At 45.5% G+C, this 9,121-nt stretch overlaps 2 long non-coding RNA genes across 2 annotated transcripts; one reads left to right on the top strand and one right to left on the bottom strand.

Moving 5' to 3' along the window:
- The first annotated feature begins 3,705 nt into the window (after positions 1 to 3,705).
- Positions 3,706 to 6,688, top strand: LOC307210811. The gene is made up of 3 exons (XR_013836142.1): positions 3,706 to 3,784; positions 5,030 to 5,332; positions 5,813 to 6,688. It is a non-coding gene; the product is annotated as an uncharacterized lncRNA (long non-coding RNA).
- On the bottom strand, positions 4,981 to 8,697 carry LOC307210802. The gene is made up of 2 exons (XR_013836130.1): positions 8,592 to 8,697; positions 4,981 to 5,301 (listed from the first exon to the last, which is right to left on the bottom strand). It is a non-coding gene; the product is annotated as an uncharacterized lncRNA (long non-coding RNA).
- Positions 8,698 to 9,121: the final 424 nt, after the last annotated feature.

Genomic DNA, 9,121 nt, shown 5'->3' with positions numbered 1-9,121 from the left:
CCTCTCCTTATCTTCTCCAACCACCACCACAAACTCCTCTCTCCTCCACTTGCCTCACTACTAACCCACAATGGCCCCTGCAAGTAGATGCCTTTTAAGGGAGAAGCAAGTGATGTCACAAAGGAGGACAGGTCCTTGTCACCGTGGCAACCCCCCCCCCCCCCCCCGGACCTGGCCTCTCCTGAGAGGTGATGCTCCTTTGTCAGAACTTGGAGGCACTTGCTATTCCGCCTGCTGCATCTTCTCTCGGCAGATTCACCTTGACATTTCACATCCTTCTTCCTGCTGCCCCATTTCCAAAGGGAGACCATCCCCACGTCCTTTAAGGCAGGCTTGGGGTCTCCATAGTGCAGGATTCAACCATCTGCTTTGCATACAGGTCTTCTGTCCTGGGCAGCATCTCCGGGGGGGTGGGAATGTGTGTCCCCCATATGAAACCCTGGAGAACTGCTGCTGGTCAGTGCAGGCTAGTTGAAGAAGGATATTGAGCAGCTGGAAGGTGAGCAGAGGAAGGCAACCAGGATGATGAAGGGTCTGGAAACCAAGCCTGATGAGGAACGGTTGAGGCAGTTGGAAACCAAGCCTCATGAAGAACGGTTGAGGCAGCTGGGTATGTTTAGCCTGGAGAAAAGGAGACTGAGAGGAGAGAGGAGAGCCAATATCTGAGGGCTGCAAGAGGGAGCAAGCTTGTTTTCTGCTGCTCCACAGGGGAGGACAGGAGAGGAGATTCGGACTAAACATTAGGAAGAACGTTCTGATGGTAAGACTCTCTGTGACGGTGGTGGGCTCTCTTTCCTTGGAGGCTTTTAAGCAGAGGTTGGATGCCAATCTGCGAGGGATTCAGCTGCAATTTGGGAAGCGCATAGCACTGGCCTACTTTACAGGGTTGTTGTAACCACACAGGGCTGCCGAGCATCCGAAAGTGCCTGACAAATGTTGAGCCTTCCATTTCATTGTGGGGAACAGCTGCAGCGCATCAGGAGGCGTCTCTCAACTTCTGTTTCTTCTCTCTCCTCCAGCCAAAGGGGCTGGGCTGGATTACCAAATAGGCAGAGTAGGCACTGGCCTATGCGCCCCATACTTTTTAGGGGTCCAGTGACAATGGATCAAAATACTATTGATTTGATCTTGAAAGAAAATGACAATCAAGCTTTCTTAGTTCAATGTTATTCCAGCGTGCGCACGAGGCCTGCCCCCCGCCCAGAATTTGACTGCCAAGGGGCTTCCACTGGGTTTAATCCAGCACTGCCCTGTAAACAGCCCAGTATATGCAATAATATTGTGCATTTCAAATGTTCATGGACACAGCACTAGCAAAGGTGCAAGCTCCTTCTGGTGGGTACATATGTATTGGAAGGTATATGCTCGAGGGTTTCCTATAGGTATCTAGCTGGCCACTGTGAGAACAGGATTCTGTGAGATGGGATTCAGCAGGGCTCTTCTCAGCGGCATAGCTAGCTGCTCTGGTGCCGGGTGTGCCCGTGCGTCCTGCAGTCGAGGGTGGGGCAAGCTGCCCATGCATGGAGCCCCTCTGCGGCCTCCACCTCAGCTGTAGGGTGGCTGAGGGAGAGGCGGTGGGCAGACTAGGGTTACCAGACGTCCCCGTTTCCTGGGGACAGTCCCCGGATTTGCAGATAAGTCCCTGGACAAATTCTATCCCCAGAATGTCTCCAGATTTCATCTAATGTCCCTGGGAAACGCAGCAGTGGCAGTCTCAGCAGCCCAGAGCAGTTGGCTCTGGCTGGCTTCAGGAGCTGCTTGGAAGTTCCCATGTGATGGTGGTGCAATGGCTCTAAGATGCAGCTTCCGGGCTGCCTCCACCTTCCCTGACCCCAGCAACTCAGCTGTGAAAGGAGGCTTCATGTTGCCTATGGGAGCAGCCTCCCAACTCCTACTTGCGTGCACAAGGCTTCTGTGTTTATCCAAAAAGCATAAATCTAGAGGGTGGTAGAGACAGATGAGCAGGTGCTGCTTGAAACTTATGGTCGGAGGCCCTCTCTCAACAACAAAGTTTGAATGGCCCTTCCAGTGGCAGTGAAGCAGCCCAGCAATGTTCCTTCTTCATTTTGATAAGAATGCCTCAATGGGAAACATGTCAGGAGGATGCATTGGTGACAATCTCTGTGAGCTGCCCCACTTCGTGTCATTACATCGTTCATGAACTTCCTACCTGTGCTGCGGCAGCCCATAGCTATTCATCCCAAATCACCGGATGACAAGGCTACACTTCCCTTGGATTTAAGGATGGACAGGTCAGCTTATTTCTGTTTTGGACCATCACACAAGGGCCAGGGCAAGTCAAAAGGCCCTCTCTGTTTGCACACATATAACAATGAATACTGAACTGAATAACTGGATTGACGATGGTGATGGGTATTTGTATACTGCCCTTCATCTGAAGATCACAGGCAGTTCATAACAAAAGAATACAAAATGAGAACACGAAATACATAATGAAACAAAAACAAAGCAATGACGCCCTCCCACAAACACACACTATCAAATAAGGAAAGGGGAGAAATAGCGCCTTTTTTTAACTGTTTCTATTAGTCAGTGCCAATAATTTAAAAACTTACTGCCAACTCCCACTTCTGGCATTGGCAGCTTCTAGCATCATAGATTAGTGTGGGCGGTTGAGAACAAGACAGGCCCAGAATGTTGGCACCAGTTTTGGTACAACAGTCATTGAAGTAGGTGACGCGTCACTCAGTCCAGCCAATAGAACAAGCGCCACGCAGCTCAGGAAATGCCCAGGGGCCAGGTGATGCAGCAAGCCACGTAGCAATGGCGGTGTCAGGGAGCGGGAAAGAGTACTGGAGAGGTTGTCAAGATTACAAACAATCCACACACTATGGAGGCAAAATTAGAGGGTAGCAAAAGAAGAGAAGACCTGTTCTATATACTGTAGTTCTATAATAAGCAATTTCTTGTTTAAGTCCTCTGACCTGCTCATCATTTAAGCAGAGAATATATATTCTCCACTAGTAAGTGCTGCTGATTGAGGCCCTGATCCTGCATCCACACTGGAGGAAACCAGCAAACCACAGGGGGCAGCCCCTCCCACTTTAATGCAGTCATACCTCGTGTTGCGAACGTGATCCGTGTGGGAGGCACGTTCGCAACCCGCAGCGCCGTGTCTATGCACATGAGTGATGCAATTTGGCGCTTCTGCGCATGCACGTGATGTCATTTTTGTGTTTCTGCACATGCACGAGCGCCGAAACCCGGAAGTAACCCATTCCGGTACTTCTGGGTTCAGCGCGGTCTGCAACCCAAAAACGCACAACCCGCAGCGTTCGCAACCCGAGGTATGACTGTACAGTACTAAACATACTACAAATGCTCAAAACAATAATAATTATTCATGTACAGTAAATGTAAGCATTGTGTATTTGCGTAACGTTGGCATTTTGAAAAAAACAACAACTTTCCTTTGTGGACGTCATATTTTAACGTGGCTCATTATTATGATGATTTAGGGATGATTTTAATGTTTGTTGTCTTACTGTGTTTTAATTTGTTGGAAGCTGTCCGGAGTGGCTGGGGAAGCCAGACGGGTGGCAGATAAATGAGAATGAGGATGATGATAATGCAATTGATCATACTCATCAGGAAATGTTTTCCATAACTCCATACAACAAACATACAAAATATGATTGGAAATGAACCCTCTTCATATAGCGGATGCTCTGGTCCTCTTTAAGTCTGTTGTGCTCAGCGCTGTGGTGTTGCCTGGATGTCCGAATGATGTGATGTTCCCAAAATAATGCCCAGCACTGCAACTGTGAGTTCCCCTGTTCTTATTTATCACAAGGCTAATGATCATTATTTATTTCATTTATGAATTTCTTCCCATCAAACACCCTTTTGGTGTAACATAATCGTTTTTATTCTTATTGTAATCAAGGAGCAACCAGGCTTAAGAGATGAGCAAGAAAGAATAGAGAAGTGTGCAATGGAAAGTGACAGAAGCATGCAAGGTTTAGATATATGAGCAGGAAAAACACCTAGCCATCTTCTGTGTGGAAACACTTGTCTTTGTGGCTAGGGTGACTGTTAGACCATACCACTGAATGCCTTGCACTCATATGACTATAAAAACTGTGTGTAAACAAAGATCTGGGTTCCAGCCTCTGATGGCTTTTCTCATCACTCGCTGTAGCCTTTTCTGCTCAGGCAGGAAACAAAACTTTGCTTTTAGAGTATTCTCAGGGGTGACTTGTTGTTGCTAGTGAGTAAGGGACTCGGTTGTGTGAATGGACTTTAAGTGGTTCCCCCCCCACACATAGTAGCATATAGGTAAAGGTAAAGGGACCTCGGACCATTAGGTCCAGTCATGACTGACTCTGGGGTTGCAGCACTCATCTTGCTTTATTGGCTGAGGGAGCCGGCGTATAGCTTCCAGGTCATGTGGCCAGCATGACTAAGCCACTTCTGGCAAACCAGAGCGGCGCACGGAAACGCCGTTTACCTTCCCACCGGAGTGGTACCTATTTATCTACTTGCACTTTGATGTGCTTTCGAACCGCCAACCTTCTGATCAACAAGTCCTAAGCTCTGTGGTTTAACCCACAGTGCCATCCGCGTTCCACATGGTAGCACATAGCAATGTCCATTCCACTGACCATTCCTTTCTCTCCCGCCACCCCCAAACCAGGTGAATCCTCTTAAATCTGCTATGCATCCTATTCCACCTTTGGCTGATGTGCCTCACTTGCTTCAATTCCTGCAGGATGGTATAGACAGCCCTTACAACAAGGGAATGAAATAAACTCTGATTCACAGGAATATCATGTAGGGTGGAATTGCATGTTAAACTAAAGTTTTGTGGACTACTTTTAATCATTTCAACTGCCCTTGATCTTTGTTGTCTTTTTTCCTGTGGAGGAGGACGGGAAATCCTAATTTTCACAAGCAAGATTCATTTTAGTTGCACTATATCCATACACTTCAGGAAGAACAAACAAAACAAAACCCAGGTTTATTTTGCTTCCTTACCAGGAATCAATCTCTGCTTTTATTATTACAGAGGGGTATGTGCATCTTTTCAAACAGCAAATCTTCTGGGACGCCTTCTCAGTCTTGTCATTAAGAGACATTCCTCTCCAGTAATTGCGTTGCCCACTGTCATATTCAACTGGAGCAGGGTGCTGGCCTCTCTAGCGGCTTCCAAAGATACTAGGAACCAGGGGGGCTCAACCCGGCGGCGCTCATAGACCTTTGAAGCTAGGATACTACACAGATGCGATGTAGGCATGTACTGGAAGTAACCGAAAGCAGTTCGCTTCTGTTTCTCAGAACCTAAAAAGAATACACAAAACCTGACAACTCTGTATTCTTCTGAATTATTATTACTATTACTATTATTTAAATTTCTATACCTCCTTTCGTCCAAGGACCACACAGAAATATATAACACAGTAACAAGCAAAACCAACAAATCTTCCCCCTACACAGAGTTGGCCATTGACACCTCTAGCAGCTTGAAAAAAATTCACGGTCCAGGGGTACAGAGCCATGAGGCACAACTTATACGAATAAACAAGACCACAGGGTAGCACCATAGGCATGATTTGGTGGAAATTGGGAGCTTCCCCTCTCTGTTTCACAGAACCTAAAAAGAATATAGAAAACCCAACAACTCTGTCTAGTTCCGAATGTTCATACACTGTCCTCCTTCTGGTTGTCCTCTTGGGAGCAGCTGCATTCTCCTCTTCCTCCTGGCCGAAGCTGGTCCACTATAATAATGGACTTAGTTACATCCAGTTCATTGTTCAGCTTTGCTATTAACCTTAAGTCCATATTTTCAAAGTTGCTATTTGGCAAAATTATCAGAGAAGCCCACCAGCAGACTCTGAACCTACATTGCTTTAATAGTTCATTCTTCTGAAATATTATGCAGAAATCCTTAATCAGATTTGGGGAAATCCTATTTGGAAGTAAACCCTATTGAGTTAATTGGATGTGACCTCCAGCTAAGTGTATAAAGGACTGTAGCGTGTTACCTTTTGTATTATTATTATTATTATTATTATTATTATTATTCACTAAATTTCTATACTGCCCTTCATCCCAGGATCACAGGGCAGTTTGCAATATAACAAACAAAAACAATACTCCCCCCCCCAATGTAAAGCTTCAAAGGCAAAAGATAGTTTAATTAGCCAAAGGTGTGGGAGAAGAGGAATGTTTTTGCCTGGCGCCTAAAGATATGTAATGAAGGCACCAGGCGAGCCTTCCTGGGGAGAGCAGTCTACAAACATGGAACCACAGAAAAGACCCATTATTGCGTTGCCACCCTCTGGACCTCTTGCAGAGGAGGCACCTGAAAAAGTCCACAGATGCTGATCTCAGCGTCCGAATTGGTTCACATGGGGAGAGACAGTCCTTGAGGTACTGTGGTGCCAAGCTGTTTAAGACTTTATAGGGCAAAACCAGCACTTTGAATTGGGCTCAGAAACTAATTGGCAGCCAATGCAGTTTGGCCAGGATTAGTGTAATACGTTCAAACCGTCTTGCCCTGGTAAGCAACATAACCCCATCAAGAGCAGGCTACTTCACATCCATCTGGTCTAGGGAACTGCCCACTAACAGTGCCTCAGGCTCATCTGGATTGAGCTTCTGTGTGTTGGCTCTCATCCAGTCCAATACCAAGTGAAGATAATAGTCCAGCACAACCACTGCCCCACCTGCAGATGTAAAGGAGAAGCGAAGCTGAGTGTCACCAGCATATTGCCGACAATGTATTCCAAATCTGCAGATGACCCCACTCAGTGGTTTCATGTAGAAACCAGCCTGGGGGATAAAATCAGACCCTGAGGAACCCCACATTGAAGGCTCTATGGAGCCAAAGAGCACTTCCTAAACATCACCCTCTTGAAATTATCATCCATGTAGTACCAGAACCATCCCAAAACACCCTAACCTGGACATCCTCTCCAGCAGTGATGTGCAGTCCATGAACTAGTGGGACTAACCTAGTCCCCTTAAAGTTTCCCGGCAGGACCTTTCAGTGTACCTGCTTAGCCAGTTTCTCCAGGCTCCGTGTATGTGTATGTGTATATGTGTGCATGTGCATGTGCATGTGCCTCTCTCTCTCATTCAGTACCTCTGCAAAGGCTGCAAAACAGCAGGACCCTGCAAAGCAATACACACAATGAGCAGGAAGTAGCTGCTTGAAGCAGAACTGCAGCCCCTTCCCCTTCAATTTTTAAGGAAGAGCAGTTGGAAAGCCTGAAGTACCTATGAGTTGGGGGGTGGAAGGCAAGATCCATGCAACCTTAATATCTCACTTCCTCCCTCCTCTCCTTCAGCCACTGTGTGTGTGTGTGTGTTTTGAAAGCATGGGATTTTAATAAAGTAAACCCCAGCCCCAGTCTGCCAGAACCTGAAGGATCAGCAGCAACATGTAACAACCAATAACAACATGGTCATAGGAAGGGAGATGATGAAGAAAGGGAGTGTGTGTTAAAAATTGTATTTTAACCATTTTCTGCCTGGGGTTCTTTTTCAAAAAACAAAGCAAAGCCAAACTTTTCTTATTTTGGCAAGCTGCTAGGAACTGGCAAATTGACCTGCTGGGGAATGGACTTCCTTGGGAGGCTGTGGAAGGTTTTTAGGCATCTGTCATGGATGCTTGAATGGAGGTTGCTGCTTTGCAGGCAGTTGGACTGGTTGACCCTTGAGGTCCCAAACTCCACATACAACCCTATCTGTTCCCCTACGAAAAATTTCACTGCACGCCACTGCTCTCCAGAAGGATACCATGGTTGAAAGCCACTGAGACGTTTAGGAGAATTAACAAGGAGACATTTCCCCTGTCTCTCTCCTGACAGAGGTCATCATACAGTTTCTGTGCCAAAACCAAACCTAAACCCTGATAGAAATGGATCTAGAAAATCAGTTTCCTCCAAGAGCACCTTTGTAGTAATTCACTGAAGTTTCAGAAGGAATCCCTTGATTTTCCTACCTGCTAAGAGTTAATGGGTTGCTTTGTCTTTGGCCCTCAGGCTGTATTATTATTATTATTAATATTATTATTTATTGAGTTTATATAGTGCCCTATACCTGGAGGTCTGTAGCATAGGGTTGGTGGAAGACATCGCCTGGTTTCTTGGTTATTGACTGAAGATTCTCTCTTGGTTTCCTCCAAAAAAAGTGATCTCAAGTAGGGATGAGGGGTGGGAAGGAATTTGATGCAGTTCATCTTTGAAAATAAAGGTTTGAAGAAACTCTCCAACTACACATTTATTTTGCAAGGTATTGCCTTTTTACAGTTTTTAAAACAAAAGCCACTAAGCTTTTCAGATTTCTGAGTCTGCCACCTATTGTTTGCCAAAAGCCTTCTGGTTCAATCTCTCTCTTTCCTCCCTTCTCTTCTCTTCTCTTCTCTTCTCTTCTCTTCTCTCTCTTCTCTTCCTCCTCCTCCTTCTTCCTCGAGCTCACAAATGACTATAAATTGGCAAGCAAATGACTATAAATTGTTGAACTGAAGCCCCATCTAAAGCACAAGATTGAAAATGGCTATTAAGCCAGGGGACATTACTCTTGAATGAGGAGCCAAAGAGAAGGTGCTCACAAACAGAACTTACCTATATCCACCAAAACAAAGGCGGAGCCTGCAAACAGGAGAGGGAGCCACAAATTCATCCTCGGAGCTACAAAGAGGGATCAGGCAGAGGCTTCCAGCTGGGAAGAACTGGTGAGTCGAGTGCTTCGGTTGGCCTATAAAGACACTGAGGACCAATCAGAACTTATAGGATATATGTCATGAACCAGTTAATTAATCAGAAATAATCCTGCTCACAAAAAAAGCAAAAAGCAAACAGAAGCTTTCAAATGATGCTTTCATTGGCTAAGGGCCAAAGTATACTTTTTGCCAAAAATGTGCTTCTTTCCATGAGGGCTTGGTCAAAGTTTCTTTTTCTTCAACTGAAGATTAGAGAATATATTGTAAAATATGCTCAGAGGGGAATATTTTCATTTCAAATTACCATTTCCTTTTTTAAAAAATTGTTTCACTCACATTGCTTTCTGTTCTTTGAATAGCCGTCAATCCATTTCCATTCATTGTTAAGAGAACCATAGGGTTGATATCAGAATAAGCAACAGCCTTTAATAA

This window comes from Podarcis cretensis, assembly GCF_951804945.1.
Source record: "Podarcis cretensis genome assembly, chromosome: 2".
In the NCBI taxonomy this organism is placed as follows: Eukaryota; Metazoa; Chordata; class Lepidosauria; order Squamata; family Lacertidae; genus Podarcis; species Podarcis cretensis.
The sequence above is the reverse complement of the archived record's forward strand: the minus strand, read 5'-3'. Positions and strand labels throughout refer to the sequence as shown.